The sequence below is a fragment of the Somniosus microcephalus genome, chromosome 26 (assembly GCF_052327205.1).
Source record: "Somniosus microcephalus isolate GS21.2 chromosome 26, FLI_Smic_1.0, whole genome shotgun sequence".
Lineage (NCBI taxonomy): Eukaryota > Metazoa > Chordata > Chondrichthyes > Squaliformes > Somniosidae > Somniosus > Somniosus microcephalus.
Window position 1 is genome coordinate 10,139,876 of NC_141012.1, and position 27,195 is coordinate 10,167,070.

Genomic DNA, 27,195 nt, shown 5'->3' on the forward strand with positions numbered 1-27,195 from the left:
ATTTTGGTGGATATTCTGGATTAGAAATAATAAGAAATGTAAAAATGTATCAAGCTAAGATTTGAGAATAAGGATCTCTGAGAATAATAAATGTAAGCTATTTGTATTTTGAACTGTTAAAGTCGCGATTGACTCAGCAGCTGTTAACTGTATGTCGGCTCTTAAATAAATCTATATATTTTTAGAATTGTCTCAAATAGTATTTCTGTATCAAACTCACGAACTCAATTTCTGTACACTCTTTTGTGAGGAGTTGCAGAATTCTGGGGGGGGGGCGGTTTCCGGACCCTCACAATATCCGGAAGGTTACAGTCTAGTTAAACTTATTAAAAGTGCTATCTGGAGGATGGTAATATCTTCAGGTCATTCCTTTCCTTTTGGGAGAGATAGTCTGAACCTTTAGACCCAATTAAGCATCTTATAGAATTCGGCTATCTCTAACTTTAGTTGAAGGTGAACGTCTGAGGAATACGCCTGAGCTGGGGTAGCCCGAGAAGGGCTAGGACTAGTAATTATCCCCTCAAGTCTATGTGGCTCGCTGAGCAGCGACTGGGAGTTGAGCCCTCTGAGTCTCCCTCCCTGAGGGGAAGCATTTTGCCTTTGTTGACTGCCTACACACCTGATACAACAGCTGGGGATCAGGAGTTTACCACATGGGGGACTCTCAACAGCAACAGGACAGCTTCAACAGATTTCATTTTTCTTCTGGCTAGTTTCAGCTCCGTCTAGTCGCCAGAGCTGCATTTAGAAAACAAACCTCAGATTTCGCAAACGCAACGCAAAAGGAAACCGTGACAAAATGTCACTGGATGGATCCCATTGATTTGTGTTGTATCTCCATTGGCTCTTGACCTTCACTGATTGTGTCTCCACGTCAACCTTAAGCAAGAACCCGTTATTGTTCATACTGCATATGGCCTTTCCCTGCCATCAGCTGCAAATTACCTATTGATAAACCTGCTGTAATGTCAAAAATAAGTTGAATACCCTTTGCGAATGTCACACAGTGGCAATTCTTGCTGTCAACTTACCTCACAGGTACCAAAGTGCACTAGAAAAAAAGCTTACCCCTAAATGTTAAGAATTGCGTTACGAACTGAATTAAATTACATTAGAAAGTAGAGCTCGTAACCTAAAAATGAACGTAAATGGGTTCTTGTGACCACTAAAACTTTTCTTGGACCATTATTTGCAAATAATGTGTACTCCACAGCTAAATCAATAAACTGTCCAATAGTTACACTGCTCGCTAAGTCCCTCATTATTTGCTTACCTTAGTCTTTCGGATGTTCAACTGAGGCCCCATCTGCCCTCTCAGGTGGACGTAAAAGATCCCATGGAACATGTTCGAAAAAGGGGAGTTCTCCCTGGTGCCCTGGTCAATATTTATCCCGCAACCAACGTCACTAAAGATCTGGTTGTTATCACATTGCTGTTTTTGGGAGTTTGCTGAGCGCGAATTTGCTGCCGTGTTTCCTACATTACAACAGTGGCTACACTTCAAATAGTACTTCATTGGCTGTAAAGCGCTTTGTGATGTCCTGAGGTTGTGAAAGGCGCTATATAAGTGCAAATCTTTCTGTAAGAAGTGTTAAAGAGTCATTATTGCCACTTATGATTAGCTGTTCTTTATCTAATAAAACCACATGGTCAGAAAGCGCAGACTTCAAACCACATGTCCTTAACATTTAATTAGTAAATACAAAGATAATTGGGCACTTTTAAGTACAAGAGGAAAATCAAATCCTTTCACTGCTTAGCACCAATAACAATATAAACACCACTTGAATATAAAAAAGAATCATGCCACCTTCATGTTCAACTATGAAAACTTATCCATTCAGGACCCACTTATAGTATTCTCTAATAAAATCTTTACATAAAAGTGCCTCAGTGATTTAACTTTGCATTCTATTCATCTAAATATTGCATGTGGCCCTAAATGACTCTGAGTCATTCTGAAATGGTCATTCAAGTTGCTCACAGCACGGCTGGATATGAAGCAAGCACTTTCCACCTATTCTTTCTTCAATATAATTGCAAAATACTGCGGATGCTGGAAATCTGAAATAACAACAGAAACGCTGGAAATACTCAGCAGGCCAGGCAGCATCCGTGGAGAGAGAAACAGAGTTAACGTTTCAGGTCTGGGACCCTTCATCAGAACTGGAAAAAGCTGGAGATGTAACAGATATTAAGCAGGTGCAGAGACAGGGGGAGGGGTTAGGAGGGGAGGAAGGAGTAGAAAGAATATACTGTACTTTTGTAAGAGGCAGGAAAGATAAAATGTTGCAAATGGGAATGGCAAAAATCATACTGCATGAAAAATGGGGGCAGGGATAATTATCTGAAATTGTTGAACTCAATGTTGAGTCCGGCAGGCTGCAAAGTGCCCAATCGAAAGATGAGGTGCTGTTCCTCGAGCTTACGTTGAGCTTCATTGGAACAATGCAATAGCCCGAGGACAGAGAGATCAGAGTGGGAGTGAAGCGGTGAATTAAAGTGACAGGCGACCGGAAGCTCAGGGTCACCCGTACGGACTGACCCTGACAAACAGACCCCAGTCTGTCAAATTAGGTAACCACACCTCCCCCCCCCTGACCCTGAACACGGGGGCCCCACAAGGATGTGTGCTGAGCCCCCTCCTCTACTCCCTCTTCACCCACGACTGTGTGGCTGTTCATGGTTCCAACACCATCATCAAGTTTGCGGCTGATACCACGGTAGTAGGCCAGATCACCAACAACGATGAGTCAGCCTACAGGGAGGAGGTCCAGCATCTCGTGAAGTGGTGCGCCGATAACAACCTGGCCCTTAACATCAAGAAAACCAAAGAAATCATTGTGGACTTCAGGAAGTCTAAAGGTGGAAGTCACACCCCCATCCACATCAATGGGGCTGTGGTGGAAAGGGTGGACAGCTTTAAGTTCCTCGGAGTCCACATCACGGAAGACCTCTCCTGGTCCCTCAATACCTCCTCTCTGGTGAAGAAGGCCCAGCAGCGCCTATATTTCCTAAGGAGGCTGAAGGGATGTAACCTGTCACCCCTGATCCTCTCTAACTTTTACCGCTGCACAATAGAGAGCATCCTGACAAACTGTATCACAGTATGGTATGGCAGCTGTAGCTACTACGACCGGAAAGCCCTGCAGCGGGTAGTCAAAACTGCCCAACGCATTACCGGCACCCGGCTACCGACCATAGAGCACATATACCAGAAACGCTGTTTACGGAGGTCACGGTCCATCATCAAAGACCCTACCCACCCCAGCCACAGTCTGTTCGCCCTCCTGCCATCTGGGAGAAGCTACAGATGCATTCGCACCCGTACGACCAGATTTAGGAACAGCTTCTTTCCCAGGGCTGTCATCCTACTGAACTCCACAAATAAACTCTAAAGCCTGCACATCTGCCAATGCACTTTATTATGGTTATGGTTATGTTTATGTTAATGTATTACAAGCCAAATGTATGTTGAATGTTTAAATGTCTTAATCTAAATGTACACTCTCGGGAGCCGCAAGCCTACATTTCGTTGTACTGCACTGTGCACTAACAATGACAATAAAAGTTGATTTGATTTGATTTGATTTGATTGAACGGAGGTGTTCCGCAAAGTGGTCACCCAATCTGCGTTTGGTCTCCCCAATGTAGAGGAAACCGCATCGTGAGCAGCGAATACAGTATATTAAATTGCAAGAAGTACACGTAAATCGCTGTTTCACCTGGAAGGGGTGTTTGGGGCCCTGGACAGTGGGAAGGGAGGAGGTAAAAGGGCATGTGTTGCATCTCCTGCGCTTGCACGGGAAGGTGCCAGGTGAAGGAGCAGGGCTGTTGGGGGTGATTGAGGAGTGGACCAGGGTGTCGTGGAGGGAGCGGTCCCTTCGGAATGCTGAAAGGGGAGGTGAGGGGAAGATGTGTTTGGTGGTGGGATCACGTTGGAGGTGGCGGAAATGGCGGAGGATGATCCGTTGAATGTGGAGGCTGGTGGGGTGAAAGGTGAGGACAAGGGGAACCCTATCGTGGTTCTGGGAGGGAGGGGCAGGGGTGAGAGCAGAAGTGTGGGAAATAGAACGGACACGGTCAAGGGCCGTGTCAACCATGGTAGAGGGGAATCCTCGGTTGAGGAAAAAGGAAGACATGTAAGAAGCACTAGTATGGAAGGTGGCATCATCAGAACAGACGCGGCGGAGACGGAGAAACTGGGAGAATGGAATAGAGTCCTTACAGGAAGCGGGGTGGGAGGAAGTGTAGTCCAGGTATCTGTGGGAGTCGGTGGGCTTGTAGTGGATGTTTGTTGAAAGCCAATCGCCAGAAATGGAGATGGAGAAGTCAAGGAAGGGAAGGGAAGAGTCGGAGATGGACCATGTGAAGGTGAGGGCAGGGTGGAAATTGGAAGTAAAGTGAATGAACTTATCCAGTTCAGGGCGAGAGCAGGAAACGGCACCAATACAGTCATCGATGTACCGGAAAAAGAGGTGAGGGAGGGGACCTGAGTAGGACTGGAACAAAGAATGTTCCACATATCCCATGAACAGGCAGGCATAGCTAGGGCCCATGCGGGTTCCCATAGCAACACCTTTAATTTGGAGGAAGTGAGTGGAGTCAAAGGAGAAGTTGTTCAATGTGAGAACAAGTTCAGCCAGGCGGAGGAGGGTGGTGGTGGATGGGGACTGGTTGGGCCTCTGTTCAAGGAAGAAACGGAGCGCCCGAAGGCCATCCTGGTGGGGGATGGAGGTGTAGAGGGATTGGACGTCCATAGTGAAAAGGAGATGGTTGGGGCCAGGAAACTGGAAACTGTTAAAGTGACGGAGGGCGTCGGAAGAGTCGCGAATGTAGGTGGGAAGAGACTGGACAAGGGGAGAAAAAATAGAGTCGAGATAGGAAGAGATAAGTTCCGTGGGGCAAGAACAGGCTGAAACGATGGGTCTACCGGGGCAGTCCTGTTTGTGGATCTTGGGAAGGAGGTAGAAGTGGGCTGTGCGGGGTTGGGGGACTATGAGGTTGGCGGCCATGGAGGGAAGATCTCCGGAGGAGATGAGGTCAGTGACACACTTGGAAACAATGGCTTGATGTTTGCTAGTGGGGTCATGGTCCAGGCGGAGGTAGGAGGAGGTGTTGGAGAGTTGGCATTCAGCTTCTGCACGGTAGAGGTCGGTTCGCCAAACAACAACAGCACCACCCTTATCAGCAGGTTTAATGATAATGTTAGGGTTGGATCGGAGAGAATGGAGTGCTGCAAGTTCAGAGGGAGTTAGGTTGGAGTGAGTTAGGTTGGAGTGAGTGAGGGGAGCAGAGAAATGGAGACAGCCGATGTCACGTCGGCAGTTAGCAATGAAAAGATCTAGAGAGGGTAGAAGGCCAGAGGGAGGGGTCCAAGTAGAACGAGAATTTAGAAAGCGGGAGAAAGGATCAGCCGTGCGGGGGGAAGACTCCTGGCCAAAGAAGTGGGCACAGAGACGAAGGCGACGAAAGAAGAGCTCAGCATCGTGCCGAGCTCGAAATTCATTCTTTCTTCAACATGTGTTCATTTAAAATGAGCATTATCCTCTTGATAAAGTATGCTACAAGACGCGGTTAGATTCAATGGCACATGAAGTGGTATTTTTGCAGACTCAACGCCATCATCAGAGGCACAATTCTAACCACCTTGAACAAAAACATTAAGGGGTATTCAAACTGCAGCTGGATGCTATTATGGGAGACTTGGGATACCAAAGGGAAGAGCTTTGATGTGCCAAATGGTCTTTCTTCACCCTTGGCTAATTCAAGGGTACACTAATATTTCATTTGATTTAGCTTTAAGGAACTAGGAGAAAATTAAACAGGTAGTTAACAGGCAGTTTTTAGCCTAATCCCTATTTTTGATGTTGAAGTGTGGGATTCCCGACAGCTCCAAACCACGTCAAGTTAGAGGAGTCGGGCCGTCGGGTTGAAGGACTTGGAGGGGTCGAGATGTTGGTGTTCAGGTGAGTGATGGGTGCATGAGTGCAAAGGTAAGTGTGTTTGGTGTGTCTAAAGTGTGTAAAGAAGTTTAAATAACCTGTACTTACTTTTTCAGCCTTCCTTCCTCTAGGTTTCGGGAGTCCATCATCCAACCAGCACAGAAAGCAGAATGGCTGCGAACTGTCAAAAGTGACAGCCTGCAGCTTTCTGTGCAGGAGAGATTTCTAACAGAGTCTGTGGAGAAGGACTCAGGTTAGAAGTAAGACTGTCAGTGTTTAACAGCTTCATCAGCTGTGAAACACTGATATTTCATCTGTCAAAACGTCTTGACAGATGAAATTTCAGTCTGTGACGTCACCTGTTGCCGGGTGGCCCTTAATTGGCCTGCTGAGCCCGCTGGGCGGGCTCAACAAGGTTAATCAAGTTAAAATCGCGTGGATTGGCCGCATCTCGATGGAGGTGGGACTACAACCCCGAAAGTTGGCGTCGGCGGGAAACCTGAGCGGCAGAGCGGGGTATAAAAGTCCCCAGAGACCAGATAAGGTCTCACAGCGTCGGCGGGAATCCTGAGCGGCAGAGCGGGGTATAAAAGTCCCCAGAGACCAGATAAGGTCTCACAGCGTCGGCGGGAAACCTGAGCGGCAGAGCGGGGTATAAAAGTCCCCAGAGACCAGGTAAGGTTTAACAGTCTCCAGTCTCTGAACTCGGAGGGAAGGAGAGAGGTAAAAAGTAATCCAAGTGTGACGTCACCAGAAAGCGGGTAAGTGATTGGTTGGTGAGTATTTCTCCCTTTTAAGCTTAAATCTCTTTGGTTTATAGTTTCTAAGGTGTGATATACACCATCTAGAATCGGGGCAGAGGATATTTAAGAATAATATTAATAAATTTAATTAATTACATAGAATGGGAGATCAGGCGATGTGTTTGTTGCTGCTGCAATATGTGGGAGCTGGTGAACACCATTGATGCTCACGGTGATCACATTTGCAGTAAGTGTTGGCTGCTCGAGGAACTCTGGCTCCGTGTTGAAGAGCTGGAGACCGAGCTTCAAACACTGAGACACATCAGGGAGGGGGAGAGTTACCTGGACTCTGTGTATCACGAGGTAGTCACACCAATTAGATTAATTAATTCAGATGTAGTCCGTGGCCAGGGTCAGGATGGTGTGACTAGAAGTGAGGCAGGTACGGGGATCCAGGAGGTAGTGTTGGAGGAGCCGCAGCCCTTGCACTTGTCCAACAGGTTTGAGGCTGTTACTCCCTGTGGGGACAGGAGCAGGGACTGCAGGGAGGATGAGCAACCTGGCCACAGCACCGTGGAGCAGGGGGCCATTCAAGTGGGGGGGAGTTAAAAGAAATGTTGTAGTGGTAGGGGATAGTATCGTTAGGGGGATAGATAGAGGCCTAGAAATTCAGTTAAGGCCCGCCAGCAGGCTAACGCCCAAAAGTTAGCGCTGCGCGCGGAGCCCGTTGCGACCACCAGAAATTCACTTTTAGCGCCCCAATTCGGAACCGGGCGCTGTTCCAGGGTGTGCCCGCCTCCGCTTGGGGCGCTGAAAGTGAATTTCAGCGCTCCAGCTGCCGCTGCGCCACCCGATGCGGTGCGGCAGGCTGGGGTACTGCAGGCCTCCTCCTTCTCTTAAGGAGGAGCTGCCTGCAGCCGTGAGATCACCGCTGGATTCTGCCGGCAAATGAGCCCGGCACCACGGAGAAGTGCCGGGCTCACGGGAATCAGCCACCAATGCCGCGGGGGGGTGGTGGAGGAGGCCGGGGAGGGAGGTGCGGGCAGGCGGCCACCGAAAAAGCAGCCGGCCGCACCTCCACCTTAAAGCGCCCCAGTAGCGCAGCAGTACGGCCCCGTTTCACGAACGTTGTTTGTGGCCGCTGCAGAAGAGGCGGCCGCAACTAAATATGGGGTTTGGGCCGGAAGCGGGGCGGTACCGGGGCACTGCGCACACCGATGACGTCATCGGTGTCGGCGCAGCGCTACCGGCTACCGCCGCCATTACCGCAGCGCTGAATATCAGCGCAACCTCTTATACTGGCGCAGAAACCCTCTTTAGGCGCCAACTGGGTGCAAAGCTTGCAGCGCCCAACTGAATTTCTAGGCCAGAGTTCTTTGCAGCCGAGAGCGAGAGTCCCGAAGGCTGTGTTGCCTGCCCGGTGCCAGGGTTAAGGACATCTCCTCTGGACTGGAGAGAAACTTGGAGTGGGAGGGGGAGGATCCAGTTGTCGTGGTCCATGTTGGTACCAACGACATAGATAGGACAAGGAAGGAGGTTCTGCTGAGGGAGTTTGAGCAGCTAGGGGCCAAATTAAAAAGCAGAACCACAAGGGTAATAATCTCTGGATTATTACCTGAGCCACGAGCGAATTTGGCTAGGACAAATAAAATTAGAGAGTTAAATGCGTGGCTCAAAGACTGGTGTGGGAGAAATGGGTTTTGCTTCCTGGGACACTGGCACCAGTACTGGGGCAGGAGGGAGCTGTTCCATTGGGACGGGCTTCACTTGGCCAGTGCTGGGACTAGAGTCCTGGTGGATCATATAACTAGGGCTGTAGAGAGGGCTTTAAACTAACTAGTGGGGGGGAGGTTCCTAGAGAGCAAATAATAAAAATGACAACAGAGAAGGTAATAGACTTAGGTAGCAGTGGGAAAATTAAAAACCAGAGCGTGTCAGGAAGGGGCAGAAGGTATGGAGTAAAAGGTAAAGTAATAAAAAGGGCAAAAGCAGGAACTAAGTGTCACAAAACATCTTTGAAAGTTCTCTATCTGAATGCACGTAGCATTCGTAACAAAATAGATGAGTTAATGGCACAAATAACTACATATGGGTATGATCTTGTGGCCATGGCACAAATAACTACATATGGGTATGATCTTGTGGCCATTACAGAAACATGGCTGCAGGGTGACAATGCCTGGGAATTAAACATACCAGGTTATTTAACGATCAGGAAGGACAGGCAGGAAGGAAGGGGAGGTGGGGTGGCTATGTTAATAAAGGAAGGAATCACTGTAATACAGAAAAATGATATTGGGTCAAAAGATCAGGATAATGAAACAGTTTGGGTGGAGATAAGGAATAGTAAGGGGAAAAAAACACTAGTGGGCGTAGTCTATAGGCCTCCGAACAGTGGCAACTCTGTTGGACGGAGTATCAATCAGGAAATAGTTGAGGCTTGTAATAAGGGAACATCTATAATTATGGGGGATTTCAACTATCATATTAATTGGACAAATCAAATTGGGCAGAGCAGCCTTGAGGATGAGTTCATTGAGTGTATTAGGGATGGGTTTCTTGAGCAGTATGTAACTGAACCGACCAGGGGGCAAGCAACCTTAGATCTGGTCCTGTGTAACGAGACGGGATTAATTAAAAATGTCCTAGTAAAGGGTCCCCTTGGAATGAGTGACCATAACATGGTTGAATTCCATATTCAATTAGAGGGTGAGAAGGTTGGACCTCAAACAAGCGTGCTAAGCTTGAATAAAGGAGACTATGAAGGTATGAGAGCGGAATTGAGTAGAGTGGATTGGGAAAATAGATTAAAGGGTAAGACGATACATGATCAGTGGTGTACATTCAAGGAGTTATTTTACAACTTCCAAAAAAAATATACTCCACTGAGAAGAAAAGGGTGTAAAAGAAAAGACAGCCATCCGTGGCTAAGTAAAGAAATTAAGGATAGTATTCGACTAAAAGCAAGAGCATATAAGGTAGCCAAATCTAGTGGGAGGATAGAGGATTGGGAAAACTTTAAAAGACAGCAAAAAATAACAAAAAGATTGATTAAGAAAGGGAAGATAGATTATGAAAGTAAATTAGCAAAAAATATAAAAACAGATAGTAGGAGTTTTTATAGTTATATAAAAAGAAAAAGGGTGGCTAAAGTAAATGTTGGTCCCTTAGAGGATGAGACCGGGAAATTAATGGTGGGAAATATGGAGATGGCAAAAACACTGAATGAATATTTTACATCAGTCTTTACAGTAGAAGACACTAAGAATATCCCAACACTGGACAAACAGGGGGCAAAAGGGGGGGAGGAGCTAAACACGATCAAAATCACTAAGGAAGTGGTACTCGGTAAAATAATGGGACTCAAGGCGGATAAATCACCTGGACCTGATGGCTTACATCCTAGGGTCTTGAGGGAAGTGGCGGTAGGGATTGTGGATGCATTGGTAATAATTTTCCAAAACTCCCTGGACTCGGCAAAGGTCCCGGCAGACTGGAAAACTGCTAATGTAACACCCTTATTTAAAAAGGGCAGTAGACAGAAGGCTGGAAACTATAGATCGGTTAGCCTAACATCTGTGGTAGGTAAAATTTTGGAGTCCATTATTAAGGAGACAGTAACAGGACATTTGGATAATCATAATTTAATAGGACAAAGTCAGCATGGTTTTATGAAGGGGAAGTCATGTTTGACAAATTTGCTGGAGTTCTTTGAGGAAGTAACGTATAGGGTGGATAAAGGGGAACCAGTGGATGTAGTGTATTTAGACTTCCAAAAGGCATTTGACAAGGTGCCACACAAAAGATTATTGCTTAAGATAAAAAATCACGGGATTGGGGGTAATATTCTGGCATGGATAGAGGATTGGCTATCTAACAGAAGGCAGAGAGTTGGGATAAATGGTTCATTCTCAGACTGGCAATCAGTAACTAGTGGTGTTCTGCAGGGGTCAGTGCTGGGTCCCCAACTCTTTACAATCTATATTAACGATTTGGAGGAGGGGACCGAGTGTAACATATCAAAGTTTGCAGATGATACTAAGATGGGAGGGAAAGTAGTGAGTGAGGAGGACATAAAAAACCTGCAAGGGGACATCGACAGGCTAAGTAAGTGGGCAGAGATTTGGCAGATGGAATACAATACTGGAAAGTGTGAGGTTATGCACTTTGGCAGGAAAAATCGTAGAGCAAGTTATTATCTTAATGGCAAGAAACTGGAAAGTACTGAAGTACAAAGGGATCTGGGGGTCCTGGTGCACGAAACTCAAAAGGTTAGTATGCAGGTGCAGCAAGTGATTAAGAAGGCCAATGGAATGTTGGCTTTCATTGCTAGGGGGATAGAATATAAAAATAGGGAGGTGTTGCTTCAGTTGTACAAGGTATTGGTGAGACCGCACCTGGAATACTGCGTACAGTTTTGGTGTCCATACTTAAGAAAGGACATACTTGCTCTCGAGTCAGTACAAAGAAGGTTCACTCGGTTAATCCCGGGGATGAGGGGATGGACATATGAGGAGAGGTTGAGTAGATTGGGACTCTACTCATTGGAGTTCAGAAGAATGAGAGGCGATCTTATTGAAACATATAAGATTGTGAAGGGGTCGGATCGGGTGGATGCGGGGAAGATGTTCCCGATGATGGGTGAAACTAAAACTAGGGGGCATAGTCTTAGAATAAGGGGCTGCTCTTTCAAAACTGAGATGAGGAGGAACTACTTCACTCAGAGGGTGGTAGGTCCATGGAATATGCTGCCCCAAAAAGCTGTAGAAGCTACATCATTACATAAATTTAAAACAGAAATAGACAGTTTCCTAGAAGTAAAGGGAATTAAGGGTTACGGGGAGCAGGCAGGAATTTAGACATGAGTCTAGGTTCGGATCGGTCATGGCCCTGTGGGTAGCGGAGCGGGCCCAGGGGCCGTGTAGCCTGATCCTGCTCCTATTTCGTGTGTCTAATTCTGTTAGATTCAGGAGATGGTTCTGTGATAGTGGATTGGCGGTTAGGATCAGATCAGCCATGATCTTATTGAATGGCGGAGCAGGCTCGAGGGGCCGATTGGCCTACTCCTGCTCCTATTTCTTATGTTCTTATGTTCTAGTTGTAGTCCCGCCTCCTTCCCGACTTCTGAATGAAAATCAACCCCTCTGTATCTGTCTTCACGGAAGAAGATACAAAAACACTCCCGGAAATAGTGGAGAATCAAGGGCCTAGCGAGAATGAGGAAATGAAAGAAATTAGGCCCAGAAATTCGGGTCAGGGGTTTCCCGCGGGTGCAAGCCCCCGATCTGCACTTACCTTGAGCGCCGGCCATTGAGCTGTGGGCCCCCATGGAATTCTGATCCTGGGCCTGCTCCAGCTGCCGGTGCGCAGTGCTTGCGTATCCCAGGGACGCAGTTAGTTTGAAGCGTCCCCTGGGATCTCGTGGGCCATGGAGAGCCAATCGGAGCAGGGAATGCTCCATTCATAAGTTTGACAGGAAGTGCTGTCAAAACTTAGAAATACTACAGCCCCAAAACATCACTAAATCTTCAAATAAATTTTTAAAAACATCACATTTTTAAAATAAACTATAAATTACATGAAATAACTATTTTAAACCATAATTTAAATTTTTGAAAAAAATAATTTTATTTCCTAACGGGGCTAAAAATAAATTTACCTTTCTTTAAAATATTTAAAAATAATAAACCTGTGGAAAAAATGTTTTAATTTTAATTAATTCACCACTTACCTTGTAAAAAGCAGGCCTTACGCCTGCTTTTTAAATGTGTAACTTCTGGAGACTTATCCCCCCGGGAAAACCTGTAAAAGAAACGTAAGTTCGATGCACACGCGCAGCCTCTCCTGCGCACGCGTTCGGCCTCTGAACCCCTGCTTTCAGGGGAACGGAAGTGCCGGTTTCCCACGCATGCGCAGTGCATGCAGGAAACCGGCACTCCCATTGGGCCTACGGGTGAGTACCCCGTGCGTACTCACCTGTGGAGACCCGAATTTCTGCCCAAATTAGTATTAGTAAAAAAATAGTACTGGAGAAATTAATGGGACTGAAAGCCAATAGATCCCCTGGACCTGATGGCGTACATCCTAGGGTTTTGAAAGAGGTGGCTATAGAGATAGTGGATGCATTGGTTGTCATCTTCCAAAATTCCATTGATTCTAGAACAGTTCCTGCGGATTGGAAGATAGCAAATGTAACCCCACTATTTAAGAAAGGAGGGAGAGAGAAAACGAGGAACTACAGACCAGTTAGCCTGACATCAGTAGTGGGGAAAATGCTAGAATCTATTATTAAGGACGTGGTAACAGGGCACTTAGAAAATAATAATAGGATTGGGCAGAGTCAACACGGATTTATGAAAGGGAAATCATGTTTGACGAATCTGTTAGAGATTTTGAGGTTGTAACTAGCAGGATAGATAAGGGGGAACCAGTGAATGTGGTGTATTTGGATTTTCAGAAGGCATTCGATAAGGTGCCACACAAAAGGTTATTAAACAAAATTAGGACTCATGGGATTGGAGGTAATATACAAGCATGGATTGAGGATTGGTTAATGGACAGAAAACAAAGAGCAGGAATAAACGGATCATTTTTGGGTTGGCAGGCTGTAACTAGTGGGGTACTGCAAGGATCAGTGCTTGGGCCTCAGCTATTCACACTCTATATCAATGATTTGGATGAGGGGACCAAATATAATATATCCAAGTTTGCTGATGATACAAAGCTGGGTGGGAATGTAAGTTGTGAGGAGGATGCAAGGAGGCTTCAAGGGGATATAGACAAGCTAAGTGAGTGGGCAAGAACATGGCAAATGGAATATAATGTGGAGAAATATGAAGTTATCCACTTTGGTGGGGAAAATAGAAAAGCAGAGTATTTTTTAAATGGTGAGAGATTGGGAAATGTTGGTGTTCAGAGGGACCTGGGTGTCCTTGTACACGAATCACTGAAAGTTAACAAGCAGGTACAGCAAGCAATTAGGAAAGCAAATGGTATGTTGGTCTTTATTACAAGAGGATTTAAGTATAAGAGTAAAGACATCTTACTGCAATTATATAGGGCCCTGGTGAGACCACACCTGGAGTATTGTGTACAGTTTTGGTCTCCTTACCTAAGGAAGGATATACTTGCCATAGAGGGAGTTCAATGAAGGTTCATCAGACTGGTTCCTGGGATGGGGGGGATTGTCCTATGAGGAGAGATTGAGTAGACTAGGCCTATATTCTCTAGAGTTTAGAAGAATGAGAGATGATCTCATTGAAACATACAAAATTCTTACAGGGCTTGACAGGGTAGATGCAGGAAGGATGTTTCCCCTGGCTGGGGAGTCTAGAACCAGGGGTCACAGTCTCAGAATAAGGGGTCGGCCATTTAGGACTGAGATGAGGAGGAATTTCTTCACTCGGAGGGTGGCGAATCTTTGGAATTCTCTACCCCAGAGGGCTGTGGAGGCTCAGTCGTTGAGTATATTCAAGACAGAGATCGATAGATTTTGAATATTAATGGATTCAAGGGATATGGGGATAGTGCAGGAAAGTGGAGATGAGGTAGAAGATCAACCATGATCTTACTGAATTGTGGACCAGGCTTGAGGGTCCTAATGACCGACTCCTGCTCCTATTTCTTATGTTCTTATGTTCTTAGTGACAGTTATCGGGCTTTCCGACTTTCTCTCTTTTTTTCTGCGGCAGAGCTGGGAATGTAGGAGTGACATTTAAATTCATAAGCATTACAATATTTGACAGCAAGTGACAATGTGTTTATATGATTGAAAAGAAAACAAAAACAAAATATTAGAAAAAAAAGGTCTAAAATGACTGTTGCAGTCCCGTGGTGAAGGGAGTGGATGTTTAGGCTCGTGGATGAAGTGTCGATCAAGTAGACTGTCTCTGTCCTGGATGGGTGTCGATCGCCTTGAGTCTTGTTGCAGTTACACCCATCCAGTGGACTGGCAAGTATTCCATCACACTCCTGACTTCAGCCTTGTAAATGGCGCAGAAGCTTTGAAGGGTCAGGGAATGAGTCACTCATCGCAGAGTGCTCATTTCTGTGCCTTGCTCGTGTAGCCACGGTGTTGATATGGCTGGTCTAATTCGCCCGCCGGTCAATGGTGAAAGCCAAGATGTTGACAGTAGGGAACTTAGTGATGGTGGTGCCATTGTAGGTCATGACTGGCACTTGTGCAGTGCAAGTATTAGCCACCACTTGTCAACCCACACCTGGATGTTATCCAGGGCCTGTGTAGGCTAACAATGGAGGAGTTGTTAATGGAGCTGAACACTGTGGTATCAGCAGTGAACAGCCCCAGTCCTGCTCTTATGATGAATGGGAGGTCATTGATGAAGCAGTTGAAGCTGGTTGGGCACTGCCCTGAGGAACTCCAGTGTCAGACAAGATTATGCACAGTACTCTCTTACCAGTATTTTTAAATCTGTTAATACTCTATGGGCAGGATTTTCATTGGGCCATGGAGGCGGGATTGGAGGTGTGTGGGGGTTAAAATCCCAAAATCTGGGGGCACGAACCCATCCCGCCCCAACCCGCCTCCATGCCAGTTTCAAAGGAGGCGGATACCCGACCTGTGCTGGGAGCCGCCTCCCCGAGGCGGGAAGGGGATTAGTGCCAATTAACTGCCTGTTAACAGGTAGTTAACAGGCAGTTTTTAGCCTAATCCCTATTTTCATTGGTGAACTGTGGGATTCCCGACGGCTCCAAACCACGCCAAGTTAGCGAGGTGGGCCGTCGGGATGAAGGGCTTGGAGGGGTCGAGATGTCCAGTGTTCAGGTGAGTGATGGATGCATGAGTGCAGAGGTAAGTGTGTTTGGTGTGTGTAAAGTGTTTAAAGAAGTTTTACTTACCTTTACAGCCTTCCTTCCTTCAGGTCTCGGGAGTCCCTCATCTCACCGGCACAGAAAGCAGAATGGCCGCGATCTGTCAAAAATTGCAGCCTCAGCTTTCTGTTCCGGGGAGATCTCTAAATCATCCTGAGAGGAAGGAATTAACCTGGAGTACAGATTGTCAGTGTTTGACAGCTTCAAACAGCTGTCAAACGCTGATATTTCATCTGTCAAAAGGTCTTGACAGATGAAATATCAATCTGTGACGTCACCTGTTGCCGGGTGACCCTTAATTGGCCTGCTGAGCCCGCTGGGTGGGTTCAACAAGGTCAATCAAGTCAAAATCGTGTGGGTTGGCTAGAACTCAATGGAGGCGGGACTACAACCCCGAAAGTTGTAGTCCTGCCTCCTACCCACCTCCTCAATGAAAATCCAGCCCTATGTATCCCATTTGTTGCCTCTTTGTGAAAAGTAGTTAGTAGATTTGAATGTTTTCTTTGTATCAGTTGTTCTCCCCACCCCTCAGTCATATCCTGACCTCTTCTGGTCAGCCTTACAAAAGGTGTATCTCTAACCTGACCGAGCCAGTTCTGGTGAAGTTGGCAGCTCGGCTAAAGGGTCTGCTCTTAATTAATGAAATGCAAACAGGGCTGTTGTGGATTTAGATACTTTCATGTGTAGATAGGATGTTTGGGTCTGGACAAATGCTTACAGGCTAAGGTAACTTTTCAGCTAGTCTGTCCTCTGAACCTTTAGGCTATAGTGATTAGTTGACTTGTTGTGATTCACCGTGTTCTAAGCTACCTTACCTTTTCTTTGCAAAGTTTGACTGCAAAATCCAATTTCTCTGCACACAAAGAAAGAATGCTAATAATTTTTCAATCAAAGATTTATTTTGAAATCCCAATTTGTTTAGAGAACAAAGCTCTTTCCATATCTCTAATCATCCAATCTTTGCCTTGTACGCTGGGGAGTTGGTGAGTGTTTTCACTAAATGCTGCGATTTGGAGAATATCTGCATTGAATGGTTGTGCTTTCTTTGAACTTTTGTTTCCTTTAAGAACATAAGAACATAAGAAATAGGAGCAGGAGTAGGCCATACAGCCCCTTGAGCCTGCTCTGCCATTCAATAAGATCATGGCTGATCATCGACCTCAACTCCACTCTCCTGCCCAATCTCCATATCCCTTGATTCCCCTAGAGTCCAAAAAATCTATCTATCTCTGCCTTGAACATACTCACCAACTCAGCATTCACAGCCCTCTGGGGTTGAGAATTCTAAAGATTCACAACCCTCTGAGTGAAGAAATTCTTCCTCATCTCAGTCTTAAATGGCCGACCCCTTATCCTGAGACTGTGACCCCCTAGTTCTAGACTCTCCAGCCAGGGGAAACAACCTCTCAGCATCTACCCTGTCAATCCCCTTCATAATCTTGTATGTTTCAATGAGATCACCTTTCATTCTTCTAATCTCCAGAGAATATCTGCCCATTCTACACAATCTCTCATCATAGGACAGCCCTCTCATCCCAGGAATCAATCTAGTGAACCTTCGTTGCACCGCCTCCAAGGCAAGTACATCCTTCCTTAGATAAGGAGACCAAAACTGTGCGCAGTACTCCAGGTGTGGTCTCACAAAGGCCCTGTACAACTGTAGCAAGACTTCCTTACTCTTATACTCCAAACTCCTTGCAATGAATGCCAACATGCCATTTGCCTTCCTAATTGCTTGCTGTACCTGCATGCTAAATTTCTGTGTTTCTTGCACGAGGACACCCAAATCTCTCTGAACACCAACATTTAGATGTTTCTCACCATTTAAAAAAATATTCTGTTTTTCTATTCTTCCTACCAAAGTAAATAACCTCACATTTCCCTACATTATACTCTATCTACCACCTTACTGCCCACTCACTTAGTCTATCTATATCTCTTTGCAGACACTTTGGCCGCGATCTTATCTGAGGAGGCGCGTTGGGAGCGGGACTGCTGGCTTCCGCGTTCTAGTCCCGCCCCCAGCGGCGTCTGATGAACAGACACTATTTTCCCTTGATTGGCCTTGTTAAGCCCACCCTGTGGGCTTGCCGGCCAATTAAGGGAAAGCCGGTGTCAGATGACGTCAGTGTATGACACTTCATCTGCTGGTTTTCTGAAAGGGACAGGCCCCATAATTTTTTGACAGATGAATTGTCAGTGTTTGACAGAATTGAGGTGCTGTCAAACACTGACAATCACTGTCCAAAGGTGAGCCCTTGCACCCAGGCTCACCAATGACTCTCTCCTTAGGAGAAAACAGATGGCAGCTGCATGTGAGATTGCAGAAGCCATCTTTCAATTCTCCCGATCAGATGAGGCTTCATAGAAACATCAAATCTTGTCACCTGCAGATACATATAAACAGAATAAAAATATTTCTCACTACATTCTCTCACGTGTCATACTTACCTGTGCACCATTGCACCCATCACACTACCTCTGCAGCTGTCATTTGCACACTTACACTGCAGCAGACCCACAGCTCACCTTGCTGACCCTGGCGGGGTTTTCCGCCGTCGGAAAGCCCGCATCAGCAGGCTGAAAATGGGGAAAAGCCTCTTAACTGCCTGTTAACTACCTGTTAACAGGCAGTTAATTGGCTCTAATCCCTTTCCCGCTGCTAGGTGATGGGTCCCTGCGCGAGACGGGGACCCGCCTCTCGGGAAGATGGTTCGGAGGCAGGTTGGGACCGGCTCCCAATTTTTCCCATTTTCCTAGCAGTCCCGCCTCCAAACCCGCCTCCTCAGGGCTGGTAAAATCCAGCCCCTCATGTTCTCCTCACAGCTCACTGCCCCACCTAGCTTTGTATCGTCAGTAATCATTGCTCATTTTTGTTTCACTTTCAGGTTACAAATTCTTTCCACTCCCCACTTTTCCACCTATAGGCAAGAGGGAGGCCTACAACCAGGCTTTAGGCCTTGCCACTCTTCACCTAGTTGGCAGGAGGTTTTCAACGACTGCTCAGCAACAACTGCCTCCTCTCCCCCACCCACACCCCTCATCTCTGCTTGGCCCCTCCCCACCGAGGCAAACCCAAGATCAAAACTCAGCAGAGTCAGGACAACTAAACCTGCATCCTCTACTCTCCAGTACCAAATGTCAGTGCTCCCACGCTACAATAAATGGCATCTGCTGCTTGTCCTCTTTCTTAATGGCCTTGGAAGTTAAATACAACGGCCCGTAATTTCCGACAGGAGGCTTCCTGCGTGCGGAGGCTTCCTATCGGAAAAAAATCTACGCCCTTACCTGAGGGCTCCCGAGGTCCGGACTCTTCCGATCCTGGACTCTCCACAGTCGAAATGCGCAGGGCCCAGGTATCCCAGGGGCGCATGGGGTTCGCAAGCATCTCTGGGATCACGTGGGCCAGGCCAGCCAATAGGAGAAGGGAATCTCCCTTCATACTTTTGACAGATAGACCCGTCAAATATATGAATGGAGATCACCCCAAAAAGACACAAAAACATTAACTACATTTTTTTTTAAACCATCCGCTTTTAAAATGAGTTGAAATTACAATAAATTAAATATTTTAAACAAAAATTTAGTTTTTGAAAAAAGTAATTAAAGTTTTTTGCGGGGCTAAAAATAAACTTGCCTTTTTTTAAAGTATTTTTAAATTATAAATGAGTGAAAAAAAAATTTTAAACTCTTTTTCAACTCTTATGCTGTTAAAAGCAGGCCTTACGCACGCTTTTACCAGGTGCAAGATTCCAACGGGCGGAGGTTCCCCAGAAAGCGGAACTCTCCCCCCCCGCAGAGGCCCTTCTCCAGGGCAGGTGTCCGATCTGTATCGGAAATGCCGGTTTTCAGCGAATGCGCTTCGCATGCCTTAAACCGGCATTTCCGACGTCCCTACGAGTGTGTACACAGCGCGTACCCACCCGTAGGCATCGGAAAATACAGGCGAACGATCGCTTTAGAGATACTGGATGGTGCAGTGGGTTAGACACTGATCGTTCACCTCTGGGACTTGGGTTCACATTCAGCCCCAACTGAAGGAATGAAAATCTATTTATTTGTAGCCTGTAAGGGTCCTTGGCAGTGATTCTAACTAATAGTGTAAACATAGAAACATAGAAGATAGGAGCAGGAGTAGGCCATTTGGCCCCTCGAGCCTGCTCTGCCATTCAATGAGATCTTGGCTGATCATCCAAATTCATTACGCTGTCCCTGCCTTCTCCCCATATCCCTTGATCCCTTTAGCCTCAAGAAATGCATCCAACTCCTTCTTGAATGTATTTAATGAATTGGCCTCAACTGCCCTGTGGTAGAGAATTCCACAGGTTCACCACTCTCTGGGTGAAGAAATTCCTCCTCATCTCAGTCCTGACTGGCTTACCCCTTATCCTTAGACTGTGACCCCTGGTTCTGGACTCCCCCGCCATCGGGAACAGCCTTCCTGCATCTAGCCTGTCTAGTCCTGTTAGAATTTTATAAGTTTCAATGAGACCCCCTCTCATTCTTCTAAACTCTCGCGAATATAAGCCTAATCGACCCAATCTCTCCTCATACGTCATTCCTGCCATCCCAGGTATCAGTCTGGTGAATCTTCGCTGCACTCTCTCCATGGCAAGAACATCCTTCCTCAGACAAGGCGACCAAAACTGCAACATTGAGCAACATTGGACAAGCCGCCCGTTACACATCTCTCCCGAGAAATGTATAACGTGGGGCTGTTCCGGTATCACCCAAAGTCCCTTATGCGAAATGAGATTAAACAATCTCAGCCCGGTTTGTTGTGGGCACATGACTGCCCCTAATTTGGCAATCTCACTCAGCAAGGGGACAGGATAGCCTGATGAGTTGGGCTTTTCCTCTTGGGTTGGGATTGAGGAACTTTATTTGTCAAGAGTGAAAAAGTTACTGGGCTGTTTCGGTTCCCACGCAAGTGATATAAGAACCACATGTTAAGTCAGTAAGTCACTGACGTAGTTCCAAATGGGCCATAGAGAAGGCCTTCTTCATCAATGTGAAGCAAACCCTGAGGGCTCCCATCTTACAGACAACTTAGCAGTTATTACCTTAATATTTCTCTGTTACTATTGTAAACATTGCAAGAGTATTTACTGAGTCACATAGATTAGAGAAGAAGATAGCCAATGGAGACTTAATTCATTTTCACAAGAAACATTTGAAGGATTAAGCTCCAATTAAGCTGTTAAGGCCTTCCCCCACAGGCCCCACTGTGTCTACTCCAAGGTTCAGATTGTTTCAATAGCTTCATGTTTTTCAGTATTACCCGACTGACATGAAAGCAAGTCAGGAATTATCTGCAAGGAATTTTAATTGTTTTAAATCTCCTTATAATGAAATAGGATTTTTGTCTTGGTCGCAGGTATTGCAGGTTGGAAGTAAAAATAGGCAGACGTTTGTGCTCCATGGGCAGATAGAACTTACCAAAGGGAGGAGTTGAAAGTGATCTTGGGGTATTAGTCAGCCGGTCGCTGGCGAAACTCTTCAGCGGTAGCACAGAATGGGGGAGAAGCAGAGTGTAAAACGGGCCCAAAACAAATCCCCCCCCACCGCCCCCCCAATTACATTCATAGAAATATAGAAACATAGAAGATAGGAGTAGGAGTCGGCCATTCGGTCCCTTGAGCCTGCTCCGCCATTTAATGAGATCATGGCTGATCATCCAAATTCAGTACCCTGTCCCTGCTTTCTCCCCATATCCCTTGATCCCTTTAGCCTTAAGAAATATATCTAATTCCTTCTTGAATATATTTAATGAATTGGCCTCAACAGCCTTCTGTGGTAGAGAATTCCACAGGTTCACCACTCTCTGGGTGAAGAAATTCCTCCTAATTTCTGTCCTAAATGGCTTACCCCTTATCCTTAGACTGTGACCTCTGGTTCTGGACTCCCCCGCCATCGAGAACATCCTTCCTGCATCTAGTCTGTCTAGTCCTGTTAGACTTTTATAAGTTTCAATGAGATCCCCTCTCATTCTTCTAAACTCTACCGAATATAAGCCCAATCGACCCAATCTCTCACAGAATCACAGATCACAGAATCACCAGTGCAGATAGAGGCCATTTCGGCCCATCGAGCCTGCACCGACACATATCCCACCCTATCCCTGTAACCCCATGTATTTAATCCCCTAACGCTAAGGGTCAATTTATCATAGCCAAATCAACCTAACCTGCACATCTTTGGACTGTGGGAGGAAACCGGAGCACCCGGAGGAAACCCACGCAGACACAGGGAGAATGTGCAAACTCCACACAGGCAGTCGCCCGAGGCCAGATTTGAACCCGGGTCCCTGGCGCTGTGAGGCAACAGTGCTAACCACTATGCCACCGTGCCCCCCTCATACGTCATTCCTGCCATCCCAGGTATCAGTCTGGTGAATCTTTGCTGCACTCCCTCCATGGCAAGAACATCCTTCCTCAGATAAGGTGACCAAAACTGCACACAATATTCAAGATGTGGTCTCACAAGGCCCTGTACAACTGCAGCAAGACATCCTTGTTCCTGTACTCGAATCCTCTCGCTACGAAGGCCAACATACTATTTGCCTTCTTATTCAAACAATGTGAGGCAGCAATAAACAAAGCAAATAGGATGGTAGTTACACCATCAAATCAGGTGAGTTCAAATCCCCAGAGGCCATGTTGAAAATGTACAGTGCCCTGGTCAAGCCACACGTGGAGTTCTGGCTACAGTTCTGGTCATCGTGACATGAGGAACTCACCCAGGCCCTAGAGGTAGTGTACAGCATCTCTCCCTCCCATCAGGCCCAGACTCAAGCTCACCCAGGCCCTAGAGTTAGTCTACAGCACCTCTCCCTCCCACCAGGCCCAGACTCAAGCTCACCCAGGCCCGAGAGGTAGTGTACAGCACCTCTCCCTCCCACCAGGCCCAGACTCAACACATCCAGGTCCCACCTGAGTTCATAGCCATTCCAGTGGACTCTCACTAGATTTGTAGTGGAAGTCCAAAAAAAAGGAGCCAAGCAATGTTGGGGCCATATTTTGTTAACATAGAAGAAAGACTTGCATTTATATAGCGCCTTTCATGACCTCAGGATATTTCCAAAGTGTTTATAGCCAATGAAGTACTTTTGAAATGTAGTTACTGTTGCAATATAGGAAATACAGAAGCCAATGTGTACACAGCAAGCTCCCACAAACAGCAATGCAAAAATGACCAGATAATCTGTTTAATGATATTGGTTAAGGGATAAATATTGACTGACACTAGGGAGAAGTCCCCTGCTCTTGTTCTAAATAGTGACATGGGATCTTTATCATCCACCTGAGAGGGCAGCACTGGACCTCGGTTTAACATCTCATCTGAAAGACGGCACCTCCGGCAGTGCAGCACTCCCTCAGCACTGCACAGGGAGTGTCAGCCTAGATGTTCTGCTCGCGTCTCCGGAGCGGGGACTTTGAACCCACAACCTTCTGACTCCGAGGCGAGAGTGCTGCCCAACTGAGCCACCGCTGACCCATAGAGAGCGCTTAGAATGTAAAATCCTCTGTGATAAAGTCTTGTTGAAACAGAGAATTAGGTAGCTGCTTGAAGGATATGAGGAGCGAGCAACAAAGTAGGGTTAGACTAGGTGGCTCGTATGGAGGCAAACACCATCACAGACTTGATGGGCCCAATGGCCTGTCCTGTAACATTCTACTGATTAGCTTTCGTTATTTTGTTGAGACGTATGGAGGGACAAAAGAAAAATGAATAGCTTAAAATGCTGGAAGTGTTTGAAAATACAGTGTAATACCAAGTTCTAGCTGTCCTAGAAAAGAGATTTGAATATGATATTGCAAATCAAACACATGGCCTGGAATTTCCTCAATGTCCATTTACGGCAACATTATGCCGAAATTCACTCTGGTCTCTACATTGATCTTGCCGACAAGAACTTACACCCAAATTTCCTGCAGAGCTCATTTGCCGACACCAGAACTAGCGTAAGACCAGCGCAAGTGCAGCATCACAATGAGGGTAACAGTGAGTCATCCTCGGTTCCGAGGGACTGCCTAAGAAGAAGAACAGCGAGTGGGCCACTGTCTTCTGCCACGATGGCTCATTCTTGGAGCCTCTTGCCTCCGTTGCTCCTCTTCTATTACTAGGCAGAACAGGGTTGTGCCCATTGGAAAGGGCGTTCCAGCTGCTTCGTCCTTCTAAACACGGGGATCCAAAAGCTTTCAAGGTGCACCGAGACTGACAGCACTGTGATAAGTGTAGTGCAGGTCGGAGTAAGAAAAATGTAAAAAAAATGAAGGAAATTGCTATTGAACTCCGGAAATCTCATTGCCAGTGATGTCGGGATGGGCTGCGCCTAAATACAGGGGAGTTCATCTACGTCATGCAGGAAACTCGCATGAGCTGCTCGTGTGCATGGGGGCCGGTTCTTGACTGAGCCAGAGATTGCATCATTTGAAGTTGAAGTTATAGTAACAACTTGATTTATACAGCGCCATTAACACGGTAAAACAGCCCAAGGTGCTTCACAGGGCCGTTATCAAACAAATTTTGATGCCAAGCCACATAAAGAGAAATTAGAGCAGATTATCAAAAGCTTGGCCAAAGAGGGAGGTTTTAAGGAGCATCTTAAAGGGGGGGAAAGAGGGGTAGAGAGAGGCAGAGAGATTTAGGGAGGGAATTCCAGAGCTTAGGGCCCAGGCAGCTGAAGGCACGGCCACCAATGGTGGAGGGATTATAATCGGGGATGCTCAAGAGGCCAGGATTAGAGGAGGGCAGGAATCTCGGGGGAATCTCACTTGGTCCATGTGATCTCCTGGACTGGCTTTGTTCACCTGAGGGCATCAGAGAGGACATTTCCAGTTTTCTTCCCCCCTTATTGGTCCTGTTTTTCTCCTTCCCAAGAGATGATATTGATTACAGGGCTGGGGGGAGGCAGTAGGGTGGGGGGGTGGGGGGAGAGAGGGAAGGAGTGTTTCGTCATGATGTTCTGACATTATGGTGTTGGACAGGCTTGATGGACCAGCTCCTCTTATCCTGGCTGTCAATTTTGTATGTTGGGACGGGGGCGGGCGCGGAGCCCCATAAATGAGCAGCAATGGATTTCAGCGAGTGTGTCGCAGAAACGGTGTAAATCAGTTACGTGTGAATTTCCTCGCAAGAAACCGGCGCTGGGTCCCTCTCGGGCCAAAGAGATCCAAAAATAATTCCGTGCACTTGTGTGCACATAGGAAGCTTGCTTTGCACCGAACCCATTCTGGTTAATCCATGTGCAGCCACTGTGGTGGGGTGACTGACTCTCAGGCTGGTGTATATATTGCAAAATGTTCATGAAGCTGGCAACCATTGAGAGGAGAGGATGGCTGCTCTTACTTACTTTTCACCCCAGTGAATTAAGTATTTCACTCTCACCGAACAAAGACCCTCCTGAGCGGTGTGACAGATTATTCACCCCGAACATCTGTTGGATGTCGTTTAATTTAATAGCACTCACTGAGCGTCCAGCCTGTGAATCAGCTCCCACGTTCGCGCTGACATCATTAGTTAGAGGATTTCAAACTGATGAAATTGACCTTGAAACTGACGGCTAGGCTGTTGGAGAAAGGATAGCGCAGTTGTGCTTCTGCGAGTACAATCTACTCGTAATATTTCAAGATTTTCAATTATCCAGTCATCTGAATTATGCAACATAGCGAACACAGGAAAGTTGGAATTTAGGGCTAAGAAAAATTTCAATCAGGTCATTTGAATCAAGCAATAATTAAGAGCATCCAAAGATGACTGCTGACGGTTAGATCTAATTATTATATTTGAGACCGATGTCCAATGTTTTTTTTTATTCGTTCATGGGATGTGGGCGTCGCTGGCAAGGCCAGCATTTATTGCCCATTCCTAATTGTCCTTGAGAAGGTGGTGGTGAGCCACCTTCTTGAACTGCTGCAGTCCGTGTGGTGAAGGTCCTCCCACAGTGCTGTTAGGGAGGGAGTTCCAGGATTTTGACCCAGCGACGATGAAGGAACGACCGATATATGTCCAAGCCAGTGTGTGGAGAGGAACTTGGAGGTGGTGCTGTTCCCATGTGCCTGCTGTCCGTGTCCTTCTAGGTGGAAGAGGTCGTGGGTTCAGGAGGTGCTGTTGAAGAAGCCTTGGCGAGTTGCTGCAGTGCATCTTGTAGGTGGTGCACACTGCAGCCACGGTGGTGGAGGGAGTGAATGTTTAAGGTGGAGGATGGGGTGCCAATCAAGCGGGCTGCTTTGTCCTGGATGGTGTGGAGCTTCTTGAGTGTTGTTGGAGCTGCACTCATCCAGGCAAGTGGATGCACTCATCAAGGCAATGTAGCATTAATAAATCTGTTTTCAGATACACAAGATAGTGTACAGTGTGTTCAGTAGTTGAAGGCCACAAAAGTTCACTTATTTTACAAAATACAGACATTATTTAAAACACCTCCAACTTTACCGAGAATTCTTTTGCAACCCTCTTTTGTTTGCCAACCAAAGATTCAGATTTGATGAGGTTATTTGTGTTAAAATCTATCACGAACCTCCCCCTTTTGTTCTCTCCTCCCTTCCCCCCTTTCCCTGCCCCTGCACTTGCTTTTAATCAGTTACATCTCTAACTATTTCCAATTCTCTCGAAAGGTCATCGACCTGAAACATTAACTCTGTATCTCTCTTTCATGTCATTCTTCCCGCCTGAAAGATTGGAAGTCCGGCGGGAAGAATGACATGAATCTTGTCATTCATGTGGAAAGACTTATGAAATAATACTGGGCGGCCTGCTAGTGGCGCTGTCCAGGGAGAGTATAAATACTCGGGCATGGGCCCAGCTTGCTCAGGACATTCTTTAACAGGAACTAGTGAAGGACACAACTAGATCTCCATGTTATAAAACAGTTGATTAAAGCCTTGTTTAATACTCAGACCAAGTGCCTCGTAGTTTTCTTACGTCAGTGTAAACATTTTAAGACGAGTAAAAGCCATTAAGCCTCAGCAGCTTGTCCTTTTTCATCGATCAATACCACTTACTCACCTTCTCACCAGGTCCCTCAGTAGCTTCTTCATAAGCAGCAAAACTTTCCACTACTAACATTAAATAAGTTCTGCGTTTCTCGTTCAGCGGTCTCTTTAGACTAGGTATTACAATTTTTACCGAGTCCCACCTCAATACATCTGCTAACTTGTATTTTAATCTTGGACACTCATGGGGGGCAGCATCCGCATTAATACATTAAATTAATCCCCGCAGGTTGCCAAGTAAAGCCTGCCAAAGGTGGCTTCCTTCATCGTAGCTGACATCCTGCAGGAGATTTTTTATAGCGCGAATGTTTATATAGTGTCTTAATTAGGGAAGGAGCTTTAAGTGGTGTATCGTTCAGTAGAAGTCATGCTGAGTCAGAGGGGGTCTTGTTGTGAGTGCTTTCTGTATGTTAAATAAATGTCAAGGAATCTATTATATATTTTTTATCCACACTTTTGGTTTGTGCCTTTTCCTTTTTTTTCTCTCCCACATGGCAGCTGTCTTTCACTCTGCCAGCGCATTTCACACTTCATCGAGAGCCATCCTTTGTCTCTTTGCCTGTCCTGTTACCTTCTCGTCTCACCTTGAATATCTCTCAATGTCTCTTCACCTCTCCCAGACCTTCCCTTTTCTTCTTTCATCCCTTCCCCCATTTCCCAGCCCCCAAACTTGCTTTT

The 27,195-nt window shown here is 46.3% G+C and overlaps 1 long non-coding RNA gene across 1 annotated transcript in view; it reads right to left on the reverse strand.

Moving 5' to 3' along the window:
- The window catches only part of LOC147100278 (uncharacterized), a 70,516-nt gene extending 51,619 nt beyond the window's left edge, over positions 1 to 18,897 (reverse strand). Inside the window, exon 1 of the long non-coding RNA XR_015073705.1 lies at positions 18,809 to 18,897. This is a non-coding gene — a long non-coding RNA (uncharacterized LOC147100278). The remainder of the gene's footprint in view (positions 1 to 18,808) is intronic.
- Positions 18,898 to 27,195: the final 8,298 nt, after the last annotated feature.